This window comes from Lonchura striata, chromosome 3, assembly GCF_050655825.1.
Source record: "Lonchura striata isolate lonStrDom1 chromosome 3, ASM5065582v1, whole genome shotgun sequence".
Lineage (NCBI taxonomy): Eukaryota > Metazoa > Chordata > Aves > Passeriformes > Estrildidae > Lonchura > Lonchura striata.
The window spans coordinates 47,284,500-47,309,559 of NC_140705.1; the positions used below are offsets into that span (position 1 = coordinate 47,284,500).

A 25,060-nucleotide genomic window follows, 5' to 3' on the forward strand; every position below is an offset into this window, starting at 1 on the left:
TTATTAATTTATTTATAGGTTTAGATTTATTGTGGTTTCAATAAAAACACCAAGTAGAAAAGATAAAGACTTGCCTTCATGAAGAGAGGTTTATTTTGGGGAATCAGGGCATAATTTTTAACAACTGTATGACTACAGTGACTTTGTAATAATTACATAAACGTATCCTGCTTTATATCACGCTTTATATTCCCACAATGCCTTTCCTTTTCCTCAAGTGCCATACCCCTTCTAGTTTTCTTAATACTTTCCCAGTCACAGCTTACTAAAAAGCTTTTAAATAACTTAAGCAAACCTTTTTTTCTTTTGTCCTTTTTTTAAAATTAATCACCTATAGAACTGCATATTCTCTAGGTACTATGAGATGAAGATTGCCCCCATTTTGCATAAATTGCTTTTTTGTTACTATTACAAGACTTATAGACTCAGCTCCTTGTTAAAATGGCTCACAATAAAACTGAGTTTGCTCAGGTCACACTAGAGACTAACACTTGCCCAAGGATATTTCTGTGCCTTTTTTTCCCTGAGAAATCCTCCTCATGGAGCAAAAATAACATTGTTAAATTTGCATCCAGTTCACCTGGTTTGCAGTCCTGGGCTTTTCTAATGTACTGCCTTCCCTTGGCTTCACGTGGGCCGTAACTTTCACTTTCTAATCTGTTTTGGCTAAGTGACAGCGCAGAAGTGGAGGAAAAAGAGGAAGCCTTTCTCCATTCATCCATCCATGAATTCATCATTGCCTTCAAACTTACTTCATTCTATGTCCTTCTGTAATTTTGGTTATGATTGTCCTTCCTGAGCAGTGATAAATGTTGAAAAGAAGTCACTGGCAGGGGTAAGGCCAGGTCAGACACTGCTCTGGTGGGTGCCTGCCTCCTTGGCTGCTTGTTGGAAGGTGGCAGCAGAACCTGGGAGGCTGATATTTCCTTCCCTAAGCCTGAAGTATCTCTGTGGTTTGCTCACCAACATCAGAAGGAAGGGTACAGCCACACACAAAAGCATGTTTCTTAATTTGTTCTTGTTTCTATTTACATAAAAGGGTCTGCAATTCTTGTAGAAATCAGGTCTTTTGATTTTACTGACTTGTTACTCTGTTTTATAATCAGTGTCCTGATGTTTCTAAGCAGTATCCTTCAATTCTGAAACAATTCCATTACAGTGACAATTCAGTTGTGCTTAACATGGAGTGTATGCTTTCCTCTAACTTCCCCCTTATTTGAAAAATGGATTATAGATAAAAAAATCTAAATTCATAATTTTAATACACATAACACTGAAATTCCCACCTCTCACCCTCCTTGAGACATGAGGTAAGTTTTTCTGAACCAATATGTACCATGAGTAGAAAATACAGTCAAGAGGGAAAAAAAAAATCTCATTGCTCAAATAAGCAAGATATGTATATTCATATCTTCACAAAGAAATTCAGCAATGTTTTTAAAATGAGAGAATTTTGGAGATTTTCCAGCTTTCTTCTGGCACTATCAGTAGGGGATATTTCAAACTGCTGTTTCTTCATCACAAATGCAGTGTCACTATTAAGCAGCATCCAAAGAGATAACTGAGCTGATGGGTCTGGCCTGGTTTATTGTTTGATGATTGCATCACAGGAATGCAAACAATTCTTACATCCAGTGATGATGCAAGGCAAATTTCAAAAAAGAAATCAACCATGCATTTTATTACACTAACATCTTATATAGTACTGAGAAAACTTGCTTGTGGACTAAAATCAATACATTAGATACAACTTGTTAGCAACCATACCAACTTCCTAATCTACATTTCTTTGAGTTGACAGAGTAAAGCTAACCAATGCAGACAACAGGACACAAGCAGAAAGGCTCTGGGTAATATTGGGAAAGGAGGCATTACACGCTCGAATGAAGAAAAAGAAAGCGAAAGAAAAGGCAGACAACTCTCTTCATACATCCTTTTGCTCACACATTGAAAGTGTGAAAAGGATATCCAAGAGTCATTTGCCACATGCTCTGAGGAGAAACTTTAAAAAAAATTGTCATATTTTTTGTCACATTCAAGAGTTTTACAAGTATGAGAGAAAAAGCTGAAATCGGACAGCGGTACAAAACAGATGGGCTGAATTTCACTTTCTACCTCTAATAGGAATGACAGCTTCCTCAAATGAAGATTTTTCTCTAGTGACATTCTTTTCAAAGCTGAAAAAATGTATCTTAATGATGCCTGTGTGAGATGAGAGTATTGTTAATGTCCCCCCACAAGACAGGGAACTGACCACAGGTATTCAAGATGAATTGTAAAATATAAAAGCAAACTTGAAAGTCATCCTGAGATGCTTTTAAGCTGACCCCTTTCCGATGGCATGCTTGGGGAGAGGCTACCCAACACCTTCAACTGCAGCCAAGAGTTGTTCACTGTTTCTGCCAATAGGGCCCAGATGTTCCCTTTTGCTTAGCAAATGGAATGAATTGGGAGTAAAATGCTCTTAGGGGACAACTGTGAAAAAATTTTAGTCACCTTCCCACCATTACTGAGAAGCCTGTGGCAGAGGCCAAGAGAGTTTTCTCTTTAGGTATGTCTTCCTTGGGATAGAGTTGATGCAATTTAAGGAGTTTCCCTCCCTTGCTGTTACAACATGCACAGCCACCTAATGCCCTCATCAAGTGATTGAGTCAGCCTCAGAAAAAAGCCAATGGGCTTAAAAGCTTAAAAGCTGCTAACCATGAATACAACTCAGTTGTGAAGGCAGAAACCTTCAGCTAAAGCACACGAATGAACAGATGGTGGGCAGTAACTCCTAAAATTGCTACATCCACTTTTGAAGTCTCAGGTGTTTTAATCTTTTCTTTCTGCATTTTTCTGCCTTAACTGACATAATTTCCATTTTTCCTACACAAGACTGTGGAGTTGCATTATTTGTATGTTTTATTATCCCTGTATTATGTATTGGTTTATTCCTTTGTACCCCCGTGTGCAACTTGGTTTATCCCCAGTTTTCCCGCCTTGTCCTCCCTTCCCGCCTTTCCAGTATCTATCCATCACCCTGAAAGAGGCATTTTACCCCCCCCGGGTGCCTTGTCTATCACTCAGTGCCCCTTCCCATCCATCCAGAAGCTTCTACTCAGGGCACCGGGTGATTGGGCGAGGACCTGGGGCTCCCCCCATATCCTTCCCCCATTGGACCCCACCATATCCCCCCATCCCGGAGCCACCCCCTATCCCTATCCCCATTGGTCGTTGGATACCCCTCCCTTACAGTTTATAAGCCAGTGCAAGCACCTTGTGCTTGTTCCTGTTGGCTGGCACCGTTCTAGGATATTTGGCCCCGTTGGGCTACAATAAACTCGGACTTAGCCCCCAGCAGGATCCGCTCTTCATTTACCACCGCGAGGCTTGCTAGCGCTGCCCGGAACCCACAAAGGCACTCTCCAAACCCCAGCTGGGAGCGGCGGAGGGTGCCTCCATCGCCCACCCTCGCCCCACAAGAGCTAGCCAGGGCTGAGAGAAAAGGGAACCGGGGCGGGAGCACGGCACAAGACAGGCATGTTACAGAGACTAGCATATATCTTCTGTGTATTGGCTGGTTTGTTCTCAGTGCATAGCTCCTCATGCAGTAAATGAAGCAGAGGTCTGAAAAAACCTCTGTGTAATCATGAACTAAATATTGTGACATAACATATGCAAATAAGAGAAGTGAATGCTTAAATAGGCTACCCTAGTCCCTCGGTGCTTACCTTGGCCACATTTCAGGGCAAAAAACCTTCCATTTCTCTATGCACCCTTGCTTTTCATGGCACAGAGCTCAGGTTTGCGTAGCATTCTCCCCTGTGTAGGAGTGCTGAGAGGTGCACAGGAGCACACAGCAGCATCTCTAGGTCACTGCAGACAAGGTCTCTATATGGCACCAGTCTTTTCTCCTTGCGCTATGTGTGCAGTTGAAACCAGACTGTGCACCAGACCTTTGTGAAGGTCCCACCAGACAAGAAGAAGCAAATATTTCAGTAGGTGGAATGAATGATTCAAGTACAGAGAAATATTGAAATAAAAAATGCCAGTTTTCTTGCTGATTGTCCTTCTGCTACTGATCCATACACCTGCCTCCAGCAAGCCCTTGCCTCACTCTGACAATTCTCATTGGCCTTACTACTTTTTCAATTTATAAAATATACACCTTTCATTCTCCCCAGCCCATCATGCCCCAGATTTTAGTCCTTGTAAAAGCTTGTTTGTGTGCTCTCCACATGTTCATCTTTGTTTAAAATGATTGTTCACCATCTGCAATAAACAATAGGAAGAATGACCTGCAAGCAGATACCCAATGTATTTTTTTTCATACAATTTAATCACAGTCAATTTGTGCCTTGGAAAATCCACATTAATAACACATATGTAGAGTCACAGAAGTACATTTGAAAGTGCCAATTCACTTTTATTTGCACACTATAGTGCAAAACCAAAAGGCCAGGGGCAATAGAATGAGGAATACTGAATTGTTGTTTGCAATGAAAGGTTGTTGTTGTCTCTCCTTGTCTTTCCAAAAGGCTAAAATTATTTTTATTATTATTATCATTATTATTATTATTATCTCAAACAGTAAGCCTATGGCTTTGCTTGTATCTTGAATTGTGAGCTTCTTATTTAAGGTTTTTCCCAAGTTCTGTCATTTGCCTTGCTTGCAGTGTTTGACTGTGGAAGCTGAAACAATCTTCCTCTGTAGAGCAATTGAAAGAGTTGCTACATATTATGAACATGATCCCACAACACATCTGGCAGTGCATTTATTGGCATAAGCTTGTTACCCTTTTGTAGGAGGTAAAGTCCTGAGGAAATCATCTTAGAAATGCTAAAAGAATATCTACTGATGATGTCTGGTAACAAAATATCCTCTAATGAAACTGGGAGAACTGAGAAATGCTGAGTGGAAAATAGTTCTTCATGCACTAAGGGATTCCAGCAGCTGAGGTGTTAAGGAACCCACCAAGAATCACGGGACTGAAGATAATGTTGCAAGGATGGCAGAAATGAGCAATGAGTGAGTGGGAATTACTTGTATTTGCAAGCCTTGCCACCTGTTACTGGTGTACTTACTCATACAGAGCTTGTCTTAGGTATTTGCTACTTTCATTCATTTTAACCTGCAGGCTGTAAACACATTTGTTATGAAAAGCATAAACAAAACAAAACAAAACAAAAAAAGAACTCACACAAACCCCATGTGAAGCCTCTGAAATCTGACTACGGGACTATTCATCACATTCCTATCCTCATCACAAAGGCACTGCAATATTTGTTATTAGTAGAGAACTTGAGGACAAGAGGAAAAAACAAGAACAAAAAAAAGGAGAAAAAGACAACACAGAAAAGAGTTGGGAAAATGAGCAAAGGCAGAAGAGAGATGCTGATGGTGTTGGAGAGAAAAAAGAGGAGACATGGTCATGACAGAGAAATGAGATTCAATTCAACAAGAGACTCCTTTATGAAGAAATGCATTTGTGCTTTCTCTTGCCTCAGTACTTTTCCTATTGTGATAAGGTGAGGCTTTTGAGTAAGTTTGAATGTAGTAGTGTCATAGCCGTGATGATCAGAACAGTCTCATGTGTACTTTTAGCCAAATAGTCTTCAGTAGTTCTGAAGTCCATTTTGTCAATTCAATGGGAATTTTAATTGACTATTAAAATACAACATTACCCAATAAAGACATTACTGAACTGCTGCAGAAATACCAGAAAATGTGCTGTCAACAGAAAAGTGATTCTCTTCTGTAGGCTTATTGGAAATGCTACAACAGCAGAGACAGCCTGGGGCAGCAGAAATTGAGGATACAGAACTTTCCACACATGCTTTCCCCCCAAATATAAGCAAAACAAAGTGAATGTCTAATCGTGAAAATGTTAATTTTGCATGATTCTCCCTTCTCATTACTTCATATGCAGTAGGTTATATTCCACTGTGTGATAGAGAATGATGGGAGTCTCATGTGTACAACAAAGGGTAAAAATTACAGACTAAATGAAATACCCTTGAAGACAATGGACAGAACAGAGATCTTTGAGCACATTTGTCCTCTTTTTGTTTTCCAGACAAACCTGCCAATAACTGCACTGATTTAAGGCACGAGGATTTTTGTGTCCTTGGCTTCATGAGTTCACAAGGGAGGCCTGACTCTAAATTTCACCAGAGTCCTGTCCCAGCTGATGGTTCCAATCAGAGCAAGTTCGTCTGAACAGCACTACAGGTGGAAACGTGCCTCACTATTGCCCGTGAGCTGTCCCACATGCACAGCTCAGGTGATGTGACACTGCAGCAGGCATCAGTGTCAGTGACAGTGTGTACCAAAGTCAGCTCATTGGTGAGGCCAGTGAAGCTTGTCACAGCTCTGCTGTCCTCACAGAGGGGTGAATGCCACAGTGAACCAATGTAAGTTATAAACAGACAGCTTGTGCTCTAAAGAAATGATGTGTTCACAGGAATGGTAATATCACCACATCACAGCAATCATCTGAAATTTCATTTCTGGAAATCAAATAAATGAAACTGAGCTTGTGCTGAACCTGTGTAAAGGAGTGGGTGACCTTCCATCTAATCTTGTGTTCCTCATTAAACAGCAAACAGTTGAGAAGAAAGTGTAGTAGATTGACAAGCAGCATGAAGACCATATACAGACTAAAAGCAGCATGAATATTACACCATTGCTGGTCTCAAAGGGCTTTATTAAAAACAAAAGCATATAAAGTAGCTCCTGAACAGGATGATTTTTAATTGTGTCCTCCTGGGAAATCTGTACAATACAGACTTGCTTGCTTGTCTTGTAATCTAGAGAGACCTGACAAGCTCTTAACAGCTTCTCTTTGGTCTAAAATGAGTTACTGCTGGGTTTCTGGACTCTAGCTAGTCTTAGTGGTGAATAATATTTACCTGGTTCTAAAACAAATGAAATTTTATCGGTATCTTTTTATATTAAAAGAAAATTAATTTATTTTATACTAAAAGAAAAATTAACCAAATACATACAGGGTGTATTTGAATGTCACATTCAATGTGACATCTTCTAATTTCCATTTGTTATTAGCACAAATCTCTATACAAACAGCAGTGTAAAAGCAGCAAATAGCAACCATTAAGATGATACCTGCAACATGCCCAAGTGTCATGGTACTGGTGACCAGCCTGCATTGCCTTGCACTTCTTAGAAAGGCAGATTACCTGTTTGGCCTTTAGGCAGTGCAAACCTTCTTGAGCTGGATCTGGAGCAGAGAGCTGGCAAAGCACTACAGTGCCACACGACAGTGTCCTCCATCATCTACACACTGTGTTCTGCATGTAGCATAGGCAATGCACTAGGAAGGCTGGGAAGAGGAAAATCTGTAATAACTACAGTGGGTGAATAACATAGGGGGGGAAACCCCACACCCTGAAAGAGAAACCCTCTGCACTTAACCATGATAAATATTATGAAGCACCAATGGAAAGGATTTTAATTTTGATCCTGCCTCTGTGTAATTTTAGAATTTTTTCCTGGGCTAGCAGGGGTTCTTCCTTCCCGTTGGGATTTACAAGCTAACATCTTTAGGAGGATCAATAATTTATCACAAAAGATAACCAGAGGAGAAAGAGCAGAGCCCTACTCTACTACCCCTGGCTTATTTCACAGCTTTATAGTTAGTGCCAGACAAAAACCATGCACCAGACAGGCAGGACTCTTTCTCTGATGATGAGGCACCCACTTGGAAAGAGACAAACCAGGCTCCAGTGTCTACTTGGCAAAAAAAAGGGAACAAAGCACTCCAGCAGGGAAGCCTGGCACTCTTCAGTTTATGTTACTGAAACCTCCATGCCAAGAGGTTTCTGCATAACAGTCTGTAACTGGACAGCTTCTACCAAAATTGGGTCAGCTCCCTTCACAGGCACCAGCTGAGGATCTGCCCCCCAATTATTTATGTTTACTGTGATATGGTAACGATATGGTACATTCCCCAACCATCCCATTGCCTTACATTGATCTCTCAGATGCTGTGAAAGATGATGAAAGTAGTAAGATGAAAGAAAAAGGAAAAGCACAAAACAAGCTCACATTAAATATTCATAACTGGTAGTAATTACAAACAGAAAGTAGGAAATAAAGCAGTAATGATTATGCAGTGTCCAAATCTATTTACAACTCCCTCCAGGAATTTTTCTCCATAAACTTCTGTTGCTGTAGTTGGAAAGTGACCCAATATTTTTGGCCTGTGTCTTTGGTCAAATTTTGCTACCTTGTTTATCTGATATATAAACATAGGCCAGGTTTAGTTGAGACTAAAATTAAAGCTCTACACCTTATTTCTGCTCTGTAATAAAACCTATTATGAACCTCTGTCTTCAGTAAAAACAAAATGGCATTTCTACTGTGCAAAACTTTGGATTTCAACAGCTAAAATGTTGTGTCATCACTTCAGGTGTTAAATACTGTGATTTCATGAAAGGAACTGACCTCTAATTCTTAGAAGTTCTTACTTTATGAGTTTTTTAATATGACTTCTGCTTATTTTTATAACTCGGTCAATTCTGATTGGTCATTATTAAGTCTGTTAACCAAAACTTTTTTAAAAACTACATGTAGAAAAGGTTCCTTTTCAAATGTAAGTTGAGAAGAAACTAGGAGCTTTATCTGAAGGCCTCTCTTTCATGTAAAAACTGATGAATATGCTGACTTGCTTGGAATGACCACTTTTTCAACTACATAAAATCATAAATTTATTTCATTCTGTCTATATTTCTATGGTCTAAAAACTGGTGTTTCTTAATCAGTGTTAAATGCCAACACATGTAGAAGAACCATGAAATATGTGTTAGCCAATATTTCCTGAGCCATACCAACCATCTCAAACCACAAAAGTTGCAGATAATTCAACCTGTTCCTACTTTGCTTAATTTTAATGTTCCCATGAAGTAGCCTTTCCCTTTGACATGGAACTTAATTTTATGGAAAAAAAGCAAGAATTCTACTTCTGTGGTGAACTTGTCAGTTTTTGCCATCTGAGCACTCAGCTTAGGAGACTGCAGTAGCCTTGTTAGGTTTCTAAGGCACCCTAATTACACACATCTGAGACTGCAGAACGCTTCAATTTAAGCCAGCATACAATCAAGTGCTGTGCTTTCACAAATACTCAGAAACATCATCTGCCAGGATCAAGAGAAATTGAATGGATATCTACTGGGTTTTATCTGCAGCTTTGATGCATAATTTTTCATTTTCTTTAGACGGGTTTAATACAAAGAGAGAACATGCCTAGAGTCCCACAGAGGTGTTTTGACATTAGGTTTAATAAAGCATGAAGAAGTCATTAATAAATAATGTTTTGCTGGTTAACAAGTAAAGCTGAATACATTCACAAGACACAGAAGTAGATCACATCATGCATGCAGCCAAACAACTTGCTAAAATGACTGCAATGGTTCCATTTTTTCCATTGTGTTTGGCACAGCCCAACACATTGCACAAATAAACAAGTACTGCAGCATATACACATATATACACATGCACCTTCAATTACAGTGTTACCTGTCAATTTTTGTTTGCACTCAATGGGATTGAGGGGTTTGTAAACAAGCATTCATGAAAATGACAAAGAGCTATTTATATATTGTTAAGCTTTGCAGAGATTGAGCATTGCTGTCTGGAGTTTCAAAGGAAAAGATCTCTTGTATTCATTGAGTTATGCATCATCCCATTCCGGTGTCAAAGCTACAAACTTAATACATTTTACTGCAGACACGTTTGAGCTACAGCTTTCAAGGCTATCAATATTTCCATGTGTCCTTTTTTTCCCAAGGTTAAACATTCTGGCAAGTTTTGACAAAGGGTCTGAGGAAAGTATCTATGTACTTGGGTCAAATACACAGCTCCTATCTCCTTTGGCTACAACTGGGTTTCATGTGGAATCTGTATTGGGAATGTGGCAGCATTAGGGTCTGGATTCACTCTCCATCATGATGACTTTCTCAGCAAAATGCCTAAGTTGGGAGCTGAAGTCACCTTAAACTCTCCCTGTAATCAGTGCCAAGAGACAAATGTTTCCAGAATGTGATTCAGATCTGGGCTTCGGATTACAGAATCAGCTTAAAATGAGCAAGTTCTCAATTTAGAGACTTGTGCTTCATGCTTATGCTTGTAGGCAGGAAAACTCCTCAGTCCCTCCAATGAGGCCAAGGAACAGATTGTACAATTCAAGTTTGGGCCTGTGAGATCTATGCAGTTTGTGAGAAAAAAAAAGATAGGAAAATGTTTCCTTATTTTATTTTTAGTTGGAGATATAGTCATATTCTAAATAAAGAGTCATGATATTCAGAAATGGGGACAAAGATTCCAACTGCATGTCTTCAAGTCTCCAGCACAGTTTGAATAAGCACAAAAATGCTCCAGAAAAACTAACTGTGTTAGTTCACTGCCAGTTGTAGGTAGTGCAACTATCTTGGAATGAACATTGATTAAAAAAAAAAAAAAAGAATATTAGATGTCATCTATTTACTGAAAACCCAACTTTCAACATATTTAGTGTGCTTATGAAAATGAGATTATTTTTCACACCTGATTGAGCTGCCAGGTTCCAAGAGTTACTGAGAATAAGAGGATTGGAGGAAGCTATAATGACTTCTGAAAATGACTTAAATCTCTGATATATGTGAGGAATGGAATAGCTATTTAGGTCGGGCAATTTTTCCAGTTGTTTGGAGGATTTTTTAGGAGAAGATATGAAGAAAATAAACTTCAGATCCATGTCATTTTTAGAACATGAAATTGAAAAGTACCAAATCTTTTAATCTGAATCACAAATGGGGTGATTTTCCTGTGACATTTTGAATTTTGCAAAAGTAGATAATCCTTTTTTCTAAATATCCACAGATATAAGGTGTTCAGGGATCTGAAATATTACATGAGCATTTTTGATATGGAAGAGTAAGTAGGAGTGGATAAAGTGCATGGCCCATTTATTTTCCAAGTTTTTCTTCCATTTACCACTGAACATAATTTCTATCCATGATAGGTAACATAAGAGTGCAAATGCATGATCACAAGTCAGTGAAAACAGAAGTATTTTAGTGAATGCACTTTCTATATATTATCCTATGGCCTCACAATCTCTACAGACTTGAAGTTGGGAAGCAGATTTGAGTGTGGATTACCTCTGAAATGAGATGTAAATTTTAGAATTCAGTCTCCATTCAACTTTTTTTCCTAATTAAAACCTAAATTTTCAAACCAAGAAACAGTTTGCCCATGCTCTCAGGTGAAAATCACAAGATTACTAGGAAACTGTCACTGGACAAACAATGCAGAAAAAAAGTTTTTGGAGATACCTGTCTAGTGAAATCTGAACTGCCTGTGGAAGGCATGAATTAACTGGATACACAATACAACCAGTACAGCAATGCTTCTGGGTTGGGTGATGACATGATTTGAAGTGACAAGCTTTCTTGCAAGCAAAGATGCTTGTGAATCTTCAAATGGTTGGTTTCTCTATTCAGATTCTGCTTGTACTATACTTCAGGTATTTGCATCTTTCTAGGACCATGCCAATAATCCTGAAGCATATATGAGAACACTGATTTAAGGAGATAATTTAGGAATAACTTAGTGTTATAAAACGTTGGACAAAAAATTACATCAGAAAGTTCCATCCATTGTATGAATTGGCATAGCTTTAGAATGCTACATCCACAAGATCTTAAAATAGCAAGCATCAAAACTTTGTTTATGGTTAGCCTTTGGACTTCATGAAGGTGTAGCTGACACTGTCAAAGTTCCAACAGATATCCACGTAGAAATATGTATATACTACCATGTGATGTAATTACACAATTTATACAGATGTAAAAGGAAGGCCTTTATGGAAAGAAAATGCCATTACTACCTCATTTCAATGTACATTAACCTTCAAGGAGGAAAAATCAGAGAATAGTATTTGTGCTACAAATCATAAAAGTTAGCTAGGACAGTAAATCAAAAACAATAAGGAAAAGAAAGATATTTAGGGTTTTTTTCCCCCTTTTGCATTAGTAAGTTAAAAGAAAATTATGATTAAATTTTTGTAAACAGTGTTTACATAGTTGTGGTATATTTGAAATATTAAGATGTATTTGAAGCAAAAGCTGTTAAAGCAGGAATCACTTTGTGAAGACCATTAAGACAGTAGTTTTCTTGATCTTCATGAAGATACCAGCAAACTAATAAAGGAGAGAAAATGCCACCTCCTATTAGAACAATGAAGAAGAACACAGAAGGCATTTGGCAAGCTTTAGTAAGCACATCTTTCAATTGGGTTGGTAACTCTCTTTTAGGGAAGGAAGAATGTATTAAGCTTTCAAGTGACAGTTCAAAATATAGAAAAAAGCACCAACCAAATCAACAAGCATAAAGTTCCTAGGGAACCCAGTATTTTTATGGCAGTATTGCCTGTGAGTCTCTAGCAGATCAAAGCATGTCAGCTTTCATTATATCCCCTCAAGAGCACAATGTTCACACTGCAGCTTCAGATTTGCAAAGGTTCCAGGAGGCAGAGGCTTATCAGGAAAGTGTTTTGGAGTGTTCACTGCCCTGTCTCTGCTGGGACTTCTTGCAGTGACAGGGTATTTTGGGAGGGACAACACCACTAGACTGTGACATGGATTGGCTGGCTGTTTGTTCCTTAGAGGAGCTGGGTTATACAAGTGGTCATGGAAAAGAAATTCCCAGATTTCTAGTATTGTCTCCTGTGCCCTTTTAGCTGGTCAGACTGCAGTCAGGATTTATGATGATACCTTATGATTTGAACACTGAAACAGGAGAAATTATGTATTTACACGACTTCTCTAACAAGCTCTGTCTTTTAAGTACCCCTCTAGGAATACATGTACAATTTAGCAAAACAAATGCTTTATTCATTATGGCAATGAGTATAGCATGGCTGTACACATACCAATTGAATAATAACTTTGCATTTTTTATTTTATTCCTCCCAATAACTACACGTTCCTACAAGTGTTTCACAGGCATGCACTGAGTTTTTTACATAGCTTTTAATGGAAAACATTTTAAAGAGTTTTAAAAAAGTGAATGAAGCCATGATAAGCAGCACAGCTGGCAACCAACAGGAGACTACAAGGAAGACATTACCAGGAGGAAAATATTCTAGAAATGCACTTTCCTTATGAGGCCCAAAGATTAATGAATCAAGATTGGTGCTCCAGTTCATACACGCAAGCCATATACAGAAAATAAACAGGACGACTTGAGTACTCTCTGAATGCATCTTTGCTTTTGAGACAGAAATTTCTGACAAGTATCACCCAAAAACCAAAACTATGCAATCACCAGTAAGAAAGGCAAAAAGCGGTGTTTTTATTTTATTCTTGCTTCCTCCTGAATGTGAACTGGAAGAAATACAAGGGAAATATTTAGAGGAACACATCTTACTTGGTCATGTTGTGACCTCAGAAAATCTAGGGGACTAAACAGTAGGTGACTGCTTATACCAACAAACTCCTCAAGAAAAGGACACCAGGATGCCTTTTTCTGCTCCCTGTTGAGGAAACTAAGTAAAAAAAAGATAATGCTTCCAGGTAGAAGGTTCAAGGTTTTTACAGTGAATACCAACAGTTTTGCAATTACTTCTCCTTCATAGAGACACTCATAACTTTTCATCTATGTTTTGGACCTGGTTCAAAAACCTGCTCCATCCTGAAATTGGATTCCAGCTTCCCCAGAAGTATTTTGTATGGCTTCTCCAGTTGTGTGTTTTCATGGGACATTACTTGTTTATAGCTTTCATGTATGTTTTCACCTCTACTTGCCAGTTATTTGTTACTATAGGAGCTGCTGTGTCCTGAAAAATCCTTATTAAAGGATGCTTGTATGACCTCCCAAAGTTTAAATCACCCATCTTTAACCTTTTTGCCACCAAGAGTAGAAGTTTTAATTTAAGCAGACATACAGGACTTCTGGAAGTAAAATGCTTCGCTGAAAGGCTTCTGCAGTATGTACAGATCCTAAAAGCTCATTGCATAACCAGAAGAGACTCATTAAACCTCTCTCAGGAGCCTTCTTTGCTCAGAAGGTTTCAAATTGTTTCTTGTAGAAACTGTCCATTTGCAGAAAATGAAAAAGCAATTGTGGATATCAAAAGACCCAAAATGGCTGTACCTTTGAGAACAAGATTAGTGCTTACTATTCTTATACAAATAGGAGCCTTGGAGACACTGCACTGCAGGAGCAATGTTCTCTTACTGTGAACAGTCAAACAGCCCTGCATACAGTGAGTTGTAGAAATGAAGCTGAGATCTCTGTGGCTAGACCTTCTTTTTGGAGGTGTTCAGGCATTTTCTAGATTTTGCTGGTTTTGCTGCCTCATATTGTAAGCAAAGTGAAAACTAACACAGACTGAAAAAAAAAAACCAAACATGTTGCAGATGCTTTTAACTGGACTGTGAAGAGTTCTTGGTTCATTCTCTGGGGCCACAGCTGAGCAATGTGCTTATCCTGCCTTTTTTCCAAGGATATGAACAGCCTCATTGCAAACTAATGCTTAAGGCATGAACACAGGAATCTTGCTCAACTGGCTGTCTGGATCATTTCTGTCTTTCAACCAGTATTGTCTGGACCTCACCCAAATTTATTCTCAACCAGATGCTGTTCTCCAGGAGCCATTTTCCTCTAGGCAATGCAACATTTTTATGATGGCTCTGGTTACATCTGTAGAAAGTGAGATATACACTTGGGTGTCATCTGCAAAGCCTGTAGCAGCTTAGCACCTCTCTGGAGTTTTCTGGCAGTACTGGAAAGGGATGTAGGCAAAAGATTTGTAGTCCTATGGTCAGACTGCAGGTGCAGGATATTGGGAAAAAAGCAAATGATGTTACCAGTTTTTCTGGGATCCTATTGAAACCAGACTTCGTATCTGCAAGGTATATAAGATTGGAGTACATTCACTCAGCATTTAAAGAAGGAAGAGATATAAGTAATTCCTTGGCCCTGTGTGAAATTAAAGTCCTTGCAAATTAATACAGCCACACCAAGCTGGATATTGCTGTAATACTAGCAAATGGAAACTTGGTGTACAATATAAAATTCCCTGCATGAAATAGATAGAATGGAGAATATTGTTTCTTACTGCAATACATTTTGGACACTGTGTATTTTACATTTAATTTTATGGTGCAAAGGATATTACTGAAGGAAGGTCTTTAGTTGATAATTTTCTTGTTTGGTAGAGCTGATATATTAAAAGGTTAATGTGCTAAATTTGCATTTTTCTAGACTGATTATTTCTTACTCCAATCTGTCTTTCCCTGTACTTAACCTCTTTAAAAAGAAATCATATAAAATAGGAATTCTTTTCTACAATTTTAGCCAGAAAACCTTACTTTCCCTGCCGATTTTCATGCTCTACAAGCTTTGCCATCATAAACCACTTTGCATGTATTAAGGAGTATTATATTAGATGAGGCAATTTAAGTGTATCCCATTTCACTTGGTGAAACTAAGCAGCTTTGCATTATAACTAAGTTGAGCTAATGAGAATATATTTAAAGCATGTGTTACCTGAAACTGAAGTTAGCTAGTCATTCAATACTACAACCTGTGGGTTTGCAAAACGATGGCAGGAGTCCTGCTGTGAGGGAGATAGGAAAATTATTATAATCTGCATTCCTAAATTGAATGAGTATTTTGCTCAGTAGAGGCCTCTTGACTGCAAATAGTCTGAAATTACATCCTGCTGTTTAAAATGCCTTTTTTCCAAGTAAGTAAAAATGCCCACATTTTCTTAAATCAAATATTTTTTTAAAATCTTACATGAATTAAATTATTGAGAGAGGGAAAGCCATAAATCCTTTACTACCTCTTGTAAAAACTGTTTGATATTCACATTTTTACTAGAAAGAACAAAGTGTCTAGAATTGATGAATTTATGTTTTAATTATTTAATTATTATATTGTTAAAGCTTATCATCATATCTCTCATCATTTTTTACTGAAAAAAATCCATGTTTACAAGTTTTTTAATTTGTACAGAGAAAATTGTATGACAAATATCAGAATCAGCTAATAGATGTGATGTCTAACGTTCTACTAAGGTAAATTCATATTGAAAGTTTTCAGAAAAGACTACACAAAGGAGAGCAAAACACCATGAGTTTACAAGAAGACACAGGGGATAGACTTCTGCCACAAGAGTAGCATGGTAAGCATAACTTCATTCATGTGAGTTCTTTATCTCATTAAAGCCAGAAATGACATGATAGGAAAAAAAAAAAAAAAGAAAAAGGCCCTGGGGATAAGGATTAGAGGGCACTGTACCTGTTTGAGCAATCATTTTCTACCACATGAAAGCACTAAATACTGCAAATACTTTTTATTACATCCTTGCTAAGAGTTGGAATGGAAGAGGAGGTGTCTCAGCTTATCCTCCTCAGATTGTTTGTCCTTTAAATGGTGACCTGTGTAAACATTTACAAGAAAAGATGTCTGTGCTCCCACCGTAGTCAATGGGAGCCTGGGCTTTGCAATACTTGGCCATGTGTGCGTTTCTAAGTTGAACAAACCAGGACTAATCCTCTTGCCCAGAGAGTGGGTGACCCTGTCTCTTCACCCCCAAAAAAGGTGTCTGTATTAGCTGCTTCTTGGAAACTGTTCCTTCCCTACCTCCTCCCTGAAACCGACCGTGCAGTGAATGGAGTGTTGGGCAAGACCAAGGAAATACGTGAATGGGATGGATGGATGAGCAGGAGCCAGCGATCAAACTGATGCCTAAGCCCTGTTTTGCTGTTATGGATAGATGTATGTAGCTTTATGCTTTCTCATAAGAAGTAGTGGCTAAGAGGAAGATGAGGTCAATCTCATGTGAAAGGTGGTCCTCAGGGGGACCAACGAGACATGCAAAGGTGATGACAAGGGTACAGACATATCTTAAACACAATGTTTTTCTGGATCTTTAGGGACCTTCTGCTAAGTTTCAGTCTTGTTGCTTTAGATTAGGATTCACAGCTCTGACCAACTTCTGAAATGGTGGATAGATCACTTCTGGGTTTTTCTTCAAAAAATATATTTCACAGGAGATATTTTTGTTTCCACACATTAGTTCAACCTCCTAGGACATGGAAGGACAGAATTCAGTTTTTTCTGTGTCAGGGGACTCTCCTCCCAACTTCTGGGAGGAAGTTGTAGCCTCCAGAATATAGTCTGTATGTTGTAGGCTTAGCACAAAATCTCCAGGATTAGTTTTAAATCTCAGGTTATGCCAAATGTTCCCAGTTCACAAGCCTTTTTTTTTTTCCCCCTCTCATTAAATGCAATATAGATACTCAATTCAGTATAAACATAATTTATTCACTTACATCAGGGTAATTTCTTCCTTTTGCTATCTAAGCTTTTGTGGGTCTTGTGTATAAATCACATGGCCTGCACATGTTTGATAAAATTCAGTAACCAAAATTAACCATGGAAAATTTGGACAGGTGGCACTCCACTGGTTTTACAGCCAGTCAGATAATTTAGCTTATTAATTTTGATTTGCACTGTTCAAACGAACATGTCTATTATCTGTCAAAGACAGTTTGTTCTCCAATCTATGAAATAATGTTTGTAATATCTTTTGAAGCATTAACCATGACATCCACAGAAATGAAAAATAAAGCACATTTTTTTACACCATTTTGCATCCAAATGTATGTATTGGTATTAATGAATGTAGGCTTTAGTAGCAATACTGTAAGCAAAGTGAAAGATGTGGAGGATACTTAACCTCATGAAGTGCAACAAGTCCAAGTGCAAGTTGCACCCAAATTGGGGCAATTCTGGATATGAGTACTGGGAGACAAACTCCTTGAGAGCGGCCCTGTGGAGAAGCACTTGGGGACTCTCATGGAGGAAAAACTGGACATGAGCCAACAGTGTGCTCTCACTGCCCAGAAGGCCAAACACATCCCGTGCCTGCTTCAAAAGAGAAATGGCCAGCCGGTCGAGGGAGGTGGTTCTCCTCCTCAGCACTGCTCTTGTGAGGCCCCACCTGAGTGGTGCATCCAGGTCCACAGAGCTCAGCATAAGAAAGATATGGATCTGTTGGAGTAGGTCCAGAGGAGAGCCACAAAGGTGATTACAGGGATGGAGGCTAAAAGAACTTGTGTTGTTCAGCCTCAAGAAGAGAGGGCTTTTATAGCAGTTTTCCAGTACCTTAAGAGGGTTTATAAAAAGGAGGAAGAGGGACTTTTTATATTGGCAGATAGTGACAGGACAAGGGCAATGGCTTTAACCTGGAAGAGGATAGGTTTAGATTAGACGTTGGGAAGAAATTCTTTATGCAGAGTGGTGAAATAGTGGCAGAAGTTGCCCAGAGAAGTTGTGGATGCCCTGGATATATTCAAGGCCAGGCTGGTGTCCCTACCCATAGCAGACAGCTTGTAACTAGATGATCTGTAAGACCCCTTCCATCCTAAACCATTCTACAATTCTATCTTTCAGCATTATCTGTCCTAAAACAGCAAGGTTCTATCAACAACTATGCTGAGCTGGCCAAACCCATAATCCTATCCTTTATGTTTATTTATCAGTCACACACAGACATATTACACAAACCTCCCAAGCAAAACATACTCACAGTGCAGGAAGATGGAGTTTACAACACATTTGGCATTTTAACTCTGCAACTGAGATATTAATTCACTTTATAATATACACACACACACTGGTATAAAAGATGTAATATTATTTAAAAAGTCCACATATTAAAGCTACAACATATCCTCTTATATCAATTTTACTTTCTTGGAAAATATTTAGGCACCTCACAGAACTAACACAGCTCTCCACACAGCAAACTTTGTATAATCTTGCAACTCCTCTAACCTTCTGCTTTTAAATGGAGTCTATATTTTTATATTCATGTTCTTGTTCCTACTGAAGTCTATTACAAAGATTCTCTATAACTTCAATAGAACTTAGATAAAATAAAACTGTATTTGTTTTTTGGGGTTTTTTTGGGGGTTTTTTGTTTGTTTTTTTGTTTTCCTCCTCCTGTCTGGAGTAACTATTTGGTGCCAATGGGCAAACTTCTTTTTGATGAGAGATGATATTTATCTTTTGTTTATTTTATACTGGGAGTTGGTGTTTAGAATACAAACTCAAATGCTAGCTAGAGTAGCAGACAGAAGAAGATTGGTTAGAAAGCTATTATTCAGACGATAACACTAGAATCCCTCCACAAAAATAAGAAAAAAAGAACTCAATTCATATAGTTTAATTGCATCAAATTTGAGCTCTGTCTGCTTTAGCCAAAAGGTTTCCTTAAATTATTTTAATAGATTTTTATAGATTTAATAGGACATGTTTAATAAGAAAAAAGTAGCTTCTCTAAAAGTAGGGTTTTTTTTTCAATGTTCATATGAGAGAATATGAAGCCGGCAGAATGAAACTGAAAATAATTTTTCCTCCTCTTCCCCCAAACCCAGATAGAGCATTAATCCTGAAGAATATTCTGCAAAAAATGAAAAACAGATGGCAATCATAGAATAAAATCAAGGTTACATGATTGTTCACTTTTCTTCTCTACTGCTCATAGCATGATCCACATCATTATAAACATAGTGGTTTTTTATAATGTTATGATTCGTGCTGAAAATCCTGATGTATCTTTATGATCTTGCTACTTTACTTGTCAGTTATGTGTCTGAGACATGACTTGATGAGCCCATATGCCCACACACATTCTACCACCTTTCTGAGCATGTATCTGCTTACAAAATTATTTATTCTATGTTTTCAATCATACCATAGAAAAATTATGTCAGTGAATTGTTCTGGTCAAAGTTGATTTCCGGAGGTGGTAATGTAGTGTCAGAATAATATCAGCAGATTACATAATGTTTTAAGAGAAACCAAAGGGTAGAAAAAACATTTTATCAAAATCTTACAGATTCCAGAATATGAATAGCTGCCATTAAAAATAAATTAATTTTTTCCTACAGGCTATGAGTGTCTTTGGCATTCCCCTGAAGCCTACATACCATCTAGAACAAGCAAGCACGCAGTTGAACAAAGACTCTGATCCTCATTGACTGTAAAGAACAAAATAGAATATTGTCTCCTTTTTAACGGTTGTAAATCAAGTGAGAGTGATTGAAATGCACTAAAAGCAAGTCTAGAAGAAATTCCACAAAAGTGGTTAATAGCAATCAAGCTTAGAGCATGGGGAGAGCCTTCTCTTGGTGGCCAGCTAGTCATTTAGAAGCCTTTAGGTTGCCTGAGCTCACTAAGAACATTTATTACGAGGCAGTTAAAAGCATGATCTCAGCTGTATATATGTTGTGTTAATCACCATTTTATTCATCTGTGTCCCTGTTCAAGCAACAAACTGAAACACAGTTCCTGGTGCTAAAGATGAAATGAAACAGTCCTGAAACCTGAGGCTTTTAAGGAAGACACTAACCTTTGTGTCCTTAGGCACATCCAGAAAGTCCAGTACATCTACGTCTGATGAAGAACATTCCAGAAGGATTTAACTCATCTGTTCTGGCCCCAAGAAGTCTTTAGTGGTTACTGACAAGACCATTCCAGGAATAAAGCACCTCCAGGTATGCAGATGGAAAGATCAGACATCTCTGCTGAAATGGTGTACAACTCTCTGAGCCTGTACAAAAAGAGAAGACTCTTGCTGCATTTTTGAAGGAAAAAAAAAAAAAAAAGCAACACAAAAAACCAAACCAAAACAAAAAACTAACCCAACAAGCCAAACCAAAGAACTGAAAGAACCCAAAACCTCAGTTTCCCTGATTAAGAATGAAAAGAAGTTTTTTTTGCAGTAGGGCCCCAGAGGTAGTGCATGTCAGCTCATGTTTCTGGAAGTACCGTGTCAGTATCTTGTAAACATTGGCAGCCTGGAATCTGGAGCACAGGTTAGAGAGGAAGGGGAAGGGGGAAGGAAAATTACAGCAAATGCATTTCATAATACTAAGTCCCAAACAAAAGTCATACCTAATGACAGAAAATGGCTAACTACATTTACTTTAAGTGGGTTACAAGAAAAGGAATGTTAGATATTTTCTGGAAAGAGGTAATATATTGCTCATGCTACTCTGCTACATTTCGTCCTTGACATTGGCCAGAAATGTATTTTACAGTTATTTTGTAAATCACTGGATAAACTACTTTTATACTGAGAACAATGCCAAGCATTCTGGAGAAAATGGTAACAGGATTTAGTGAGAATTGTTTAGGTTATCTTATATTTTTATTATTTCTGTGGTTTTTAGGTTTTTTTTAATAATCAAACTATGCCTCCATGTTGAAGACATGGGTCACAGAGACAAATGTGAATATGGTATTTAATTGCAAATCCCGTACTACAATTTCTAGCTTCAGGCATGAACATATCTACTTTCATTCAAAGTAAATCAAGTCCCAAGGAATTTGGAATACAGTTAAGCCCTCAAAATCATCAATGTCAATGTGACCTGCCAAAAGACATTAACTATGCAATTATTCTGTTAGCTGGGAAAAATACTTGTGGGTAGAGGATCAACATTAAATTAAAAGGCTTCTACAAAAATATTGCAAAGAATGACCAGTCTGAGCACCTTTGCTCAGGTTGGTTGGAGTCTAAAAAGTGCAGATGTCTTTGCACACTTGAAACTAAATTTTGCACCTATGAAAGAATGTATAAATGTACAAGAATCTTGTAAAAGCCTAGGAGAATAGCAGCCATCCTTTCTTTGCCATGAAGTGTTTGTTTCAACATATAATTTCCATCTACATTACTTAAACCACTTACTTGGCTCAAGAGCAGTTTACTTCTGACTGCTGTTGCTGGTAGGATACATGATTTGCAATGCTGAGTATGGTGTTTTTCCATCACAAACATTTATTCATTAATAATTTATTGGATAAATGGCTTCTGATTGAACAATTTAAAAAATGCAGGCAAATCAATGGCAAAAGACACCAAGCAGCATATTATAATGATACAATAATTCGAGCTCATACATTAGAGTGAATTGATAGTGTCCCAAAAGCCCTCTTTTGATAGCTCAGTTTCAGAGAGTAAATGTTCAGCTGAAATAACTAATAAAACATCTCAACTACTGCTCTGAGAAATCATGCCAGTATCATGTACAGTATCTTTGAGAGCTAATAAGTTGGCTCAGGAAAGCAAGCAAACAAACAAACACTAGAAAATGCCTCTGTAAAGCTGTAAGCTCCCACTGGGGGGATATTAATAGTCACATGAAGAAGACAATGAACTTGTCTCAGTTGTGTGAATGAGACTTTGAAAATCATAATGGTCTGATTCTTTGATGCAAGTGATATTTAGAGATATAGATTGCAGCATTAGATCCAAACACTGCTTGTTATCACTCCTATGTGCAACAGAGACAGTGAGGGAAGCAAAGGTGATAAATCCCTTAAGAGAAAGCTCTCAAGGGTTCCTAATGTATCATGAATACATATCCTGCTCTGAGTTACAGGATTTTCAGTTGAGTTGTTCACAAGGAAAATAAAATGCATTCTAAGGGCTGTGCCATGGCAATCATCACCACCTCTGAGGTTCCAGAGAAAAGAAGGGAGATCTGAAAACGTTTCTGGAGAAAAGCTGCGTATAAATATTTTCCCTCTTTCCAAGGTATATTGCATGAATTAAATTTCTTAAATCTTTCCATGGCAGTAGTCAAGGTCCCTGAGAATAATATTGTTAAAATCCTATCATTTTACAGGCATTCTGTATTTGCAGAAAGGACTGTTTTACCATCAGGCTTGAGGAGACTAGTCAATAATGTGTTGACAGTATGTAGATTTATTTATAAAATGGATACTGTTTATATTCTACAAGGAATAGATTGTTTTCAAACATAAATGGAATTTATCTTCCATTATTTGATGAAGACTTATTAATTATATACAATAAATTTCAGGAATGACAGCTCTACCAAAAAAAGCCACAATTCAATGTGGAATATGTGTGAACATCAATTTATGTAGTTTTATATAAATGATCACAAATATAATCAGTTTATTTATTGTAAACAGTTTAAATGAATACATATGAGGTAAAAAATAAAATTAAATGGGGTAATAATTATTTTTTTCTGATTTGATTTTTAATCCACCTGTTTCTGTTTGTGCTAATGTGAACACAGAGCATCTTGTTTAGTGACTATCTATTTTCAATGTTTATCCACTCAACCTAAGAGTCTTTTTCCATGCCAAAATAAGACTTGCTGAAGATGATGTTTGTATATTTTAAATAATGGACTTGAGTTGGTTTACATATTTCCTTTTCTGAATCTGTTAGCTGCAGGGGATTTTTGAAAAATTACATCCTGCAAGAAATATTATAAAAACAGATGACAAGAGAAGAGTCTCCTGATAAAGGAAGAAATTTAAAAGAAATTTTCAATTATTTTATTTTGATTTGGTTTTCAAAACTTTTTTCTAGTCTAGAAAATAGCAAACAGCTAAACACTTGGACATTGTAAGTGACCTTCTCTTTATACACATGAAAATTACTCTTCCTCAAATCATACACAAAATTTGGTCATCACAGTGCCAACACCGTGTCCATTTCAATGAAAAATAAAATGAGTTAGATTAAACCATGAGAGCTGAATCACTTAACACTTCTACAGAGTCAGACAGAAGGCATTAGCTCTCAAAGTGTCAAGGCTACTCTGGAAGGTTCAAATCATCATCAGAGTTACTCCCTACAAAAATAATGAATTTGCAAGAGTGCCATTATAATAGATACAGACAGTCATAATTGTGTGACTGAGGAAAAAGAAAAAGAAAATAAAATCAATGATCAATCACTTGCATATATTTTCATTTTCAGGCTTCCCCTGACTTCCCTCTGCTCCATAAAAATAATTTTCAGAAAACCGCCAAATATCTGAGCCTATGGCATCTGTTCAACCTTGATAATCAGACTGCCCCAACTTTTAAAAGGCCAGAGCTTCTAATGTATGAGTCTTGGGGATAAATCTTTCTGACAGACAGCCTTGGGGCAGTAGTGTTGGGAAGCCCTCCAGCACAGTCCTTCAGAGATGATCGTACATAGTCCAGGAGCTCTTGATGGAGTCTGGGAGGAATTTCTACAGATTGCTTTTTCCACCTGCTGCATGAATATGAAGCATAGTTGCCCTCAAGGAAACAACCCTCCATTCTTGCAAATTTTGACATGCCACATATTACCTTTTCAGCTGTTATTCAAAATGTTTTAAAGATGTGTAAAGCCATGGCAAGTCTCAGTGGCCACCATACCACTGTGTTTGTCATCAGCTTTTCAGTTCCAATCTAGTTCCACTTTTGGTTGCATGATAGAATGAATTTCAAGCAGCTCAATGGTTTGCCACTGAAAAGGTGAATACTAGCAACCTGCATTTTTAAAAATATATGTTTTTCCTTTTGAAGCCAAGTTTCAGTGTGATAAAACATGGCTGAGAAAATCTGCATCAAGAAAATAAAAGTTGGCAAACACTGTGCTAGTGTGTCCACATTTCAAAATAAGCACAAATCTCCTCTTTTTCCTCTATTTAACTGTCAGGCAAAAGGTAAGATCAGCATTCCACACTGAGTAATGTGTTACTATGGTGTAACCTAGTGCAGTGAGTCTACACTGAGAAATTTATAACAAGTCAAAAAATTATCAGACTAAAATTACATTAAAAAAAGGTGTGAAATGTGCAGTAAATCTCTTGAGGCAGTAGTCTTAAATAACAAGTCCATGTTGCAATAAATATTTCATAAGAAAAACAAGTATAAAATAATAATGAACAAATAGTCTCAAAGTACCCTAAAACAGGGGTATGCACAGCACACAAAATCCCATTTATACCTGAGTACAGTTCAAAGTACCACAAAAGTGCATGTATTTTCCTATAACTCACTATATTTCATATGTACAATAAATATGTACAATACACACTTTACGTGGGTTCTTGTGCTTGAGCTCTGCTACAATTATTCAATACAAATTGCTACCTGTGACAAGAGTAGCTGCTTTACTGATTTAAATCCAGCACATTAGCACAACTGTACAGACAGCTACAGCAGTGGAAACTGTCACATGATCTACAGAAATAG

At 37.7% G+C, this 25,060-nt stretch overlaps 1 protein-coding gene across 9 annotated transcripts in view; it reads right to left on the minus strand.

The window, feature by feature from the left end:
• HS3ST5 (heparan sulfate-glucosamine 3-sulfotransferase 5) overlaps positions 1–25,060 on the minus strand; it is a 192,542-nt gene that overhangs the window by 72,201 nt on the left and 95,281 nt on the right. For 8 of the 9 annotated variants that reach the window (XM_077782266.2, XM_077782264.2, XM_021555514.4 and 5 more), the window contains one exon: positions 20,415–20,615. The exons of the other annotated variant lie outside the window; for it this stretch is intronic. The gene's annotated coding sequence lies outside the window, so the exon portion shown is untranslated. The remainder of the gene's footprint in view (positions 1–20,414; positions 20,616–25,060) is intronic. 9 annotated transcript variants of the gene reach the window in all.